This window comes from Cariama cristata, unplaced genomic scaffold, assembly GCF_000690535.1.
Source record: "Cariama cristata isolate BGI_N322 unplaced genomic scaffold, ASM69053v1 scaffold18909, whole genome shotgun sequence".
In the NCBI taxonomy this organism is placed as follows: Eukaryota; Metazoa; Chordata; class Aves; order Cariamiformes; family Cariamidae; genus Cariama; species Cariama cristata.
In genome coordinates, this window is record NW_009635704.1 from 42,357 (window position 1) to 45,297 (window position 2,941).

Sequence of the window (2,941 nt, forward strand, 5' to 3'; positions counted from 1 at the left end):
CCTTCAAGTCACGGGCTGCAAAACCAACACCACCCAGCTTCCGAAGGCAAGAGCAGACCCTAGGAAACACCTCCAGCTGAGAAAGGGCTCCTTATCAAACACAGTACTCTCAAAAGCAGTTCGACCTCCACTCTTCAGTTCTTGCTCCAGAAGGTGTGGGAAATATATTAAGCTAAAGACACTGTAACATTTTAACCACTACAATTTTTTGAAGATTTGAGAATACTGTGCCTTACCATGATGCTGTGCAGGCCCTGAGAAACCACAGAGTACAACCAAAATACGGAAATGAAGAGCATCCCACAAAAAACAAGCGTCGCAGTAGGACAAAACATTAGATCAGATTCTGCTCCCCTGATTTATCAGCGTGAATACACAGTTGCAGAGCACTCACATTTGCTCCTGAGATGAGGTACGCGAGTACTGGCCTTAAATATTTCCTTTCTGACAAAAATTCACCCTCTTTGCTTTTTGTTTGCTAGTTAGCAGATTTTAAAACTGAAAGTGCAAAAGAAGTGTTAACGCTCCCACCAGCTAAAATATGTGGTGAAAGCATGCAACAGCACAGAGCTCTAACCTCAGCATTCCTTGGAAGGAAAGCAGAGAATTCTTTGCAAAAGCTCTTGACATTTTGTTTCAGCTGATTTTGCAACTCGGCAATTCTTCTTCATCCAAGGATCACAGCCTACTACTTGGGGATTGTAGTGAAGTATGGGACAATTATTTTTTTAGCAGTTCGTTGTGTAAAGTATTTCTAAAACTGATGGACTGCCTTTTGCATACACTGTGTAGGAAGGTTTCCACTTGTGGAACCCTTTTATAAAGGTGAATCCTTTCCAAATTCCCAGAGGTTGGTTGTACAGGAGTCAGGGAGAAGAGAAACAGCACTTCACATTTGAAATGCTGTACTGACCATAATTACAATGCATTCTAAACACATTAACAGATAGCTTTCTCTGTCACTTGTACTGGATTATGTCAAACAAATTACTTAAAATTCTAGATTGAACCTATTATTTATGTCTTTGTCCCATGGCCACTAGGTATGTTATCTTTTAAGCTGTTTGTTCCTCCTCTTGTACAACTCTTCCATGAACTTCCTTTAGTGATGCTTACATGATTTTTTTTTTTTACTGTTGCATCCAGGTAATCTCACAATGCTTAGCCTTGCCTGCTACAAACCCCACGTCTGCAGACCTTCACACAAGAAGCAAAACATCAGTTACAGAGAAATGTTGTTAGGTCCTTTCACTGTGTCCTACAGGGTCAGAACACAACATCCAGCCTCCCTTCTGAAACCTCCCCTTTTTTCTGTCCAGTCAAACACTCCTTCCAGCCAGCCACATCACTATTCAAGTCCATAATTAGTGCTGCTAAATGTGTCATCCAAATCATTAACCCCCTGCTTTGGCAACTCATCTACGTGTTGATCCAGATGAGTCTTACTCTGGGTCTTCCAAACTGTCATGGGTACTCTTCTTGATCCTTCCTCTTATCAGCCTCAACTTTAACCCTTCCCTGTTGTTTCTGGCACCAATTTCCTGTCCTTTCTTCAAAACCTTCCACAGCCTAGTACTACCCTAGCAAAAGGCTGGTTTTCTACTGCTCTTTCTGCATTTTCACGCTGTCTACCATGTTACCCCAGAAAAACCTTTCTCTTGCATGTCACTAAACCCACCACTGCTACACTACCGAGCTCCTCTTCAAAAGCATGCCCTTCCCTGACGCATCCTGCCAACTCCAGCCCAATAACAGAGGTAAGCAGTGAGGCCTACGGACACAGTTTTTACCTGGCTGTTTCTGTTCATTTGCCCCAGATCCAGCCCCTCTTTGGGCTCACCTACCTATCTTGTTTCAGCCTCTAACCCTCCGTGGATGGGGCTGCCATTTTTCTGATGTATTTGTTTTCTCTCACGTGCATATACACACAGGGTGGAATTTAAATCAAACCAAAACAGGAAAAGCTCCTCATTGCCTTAAGTTTGATAATCTTTTTTATAGGTAGCAAAGATATGCTGACAAAGCATTTTCCCAATCTTTACTTGAGAGAAGGGTTGTGAAGAGTACCACTTGTTTAAAAATGCAAAAGGGTCCAAAACTTCCATCATCTGCCCCTCCTTCACCTCCACAACGTTAGCCTTACCCCCCACCTAAGATACTATAGTGAACAGCTCATGCACAGGAGTAAAGGTCTTGCACTGTGGTGTAAGTGAGGAGCAGACAGACTTACTGAGTGGGAAGCAGAGCTGCGGCCCGCTACTGTCGCTGTCAGTGGAGCAGCAAACGTGGTCAGACTCACGCAGCCTTCCTCCTCATCCACCTCCTCACATCGGACCAAGGCTGCGCCTGCCCTGGTTCTGCCAAACTGCAATTCTGTAAACCTTCTCATACTCACAGTCTAAAGTTGATCCTGAGAGCAGAACCATGAGGTGAGAAGCTGTTGTCTCCCCAGTTTGAAAGCAAAAGAACTGAGCAAGTCACACTATCTTCCTGTCACAAAACTGCCAACAAAAAAGGTTCAAACACAAAGCCCTGCATTCAAGCTTTGAACATGGGATGCTCAGCACTCTCTTCCATAATTTGCACAAGAACTGAGACACGTCATATTTCTGAAATTGCCAATTATTTCTTCTCAGGCCTTTAACAGTTCTACCATGCACAGCCTGCAAATCTGCACGCTATTCCAGCAGAACATGCATCCACAGAAGACCACAGAGCAAGGCAGAGGAATCAGGCGGGCCCCTATGTCAACCCCCAGCAAATCCTCCAAAACTTTAACCAACTCCACGACCCCCTGACCTCTCACCTTTCTCCTCTCTGAAAACCTCCGCTCCCTAAGTGCCAAATACTCTTTTCAATTCACAGCGGCTGCTTCTAATCCATGGTTGAAGTACGTTACATCTATTTCACACCTGTGCCTTAAAACTATTCCCCCCCCCCC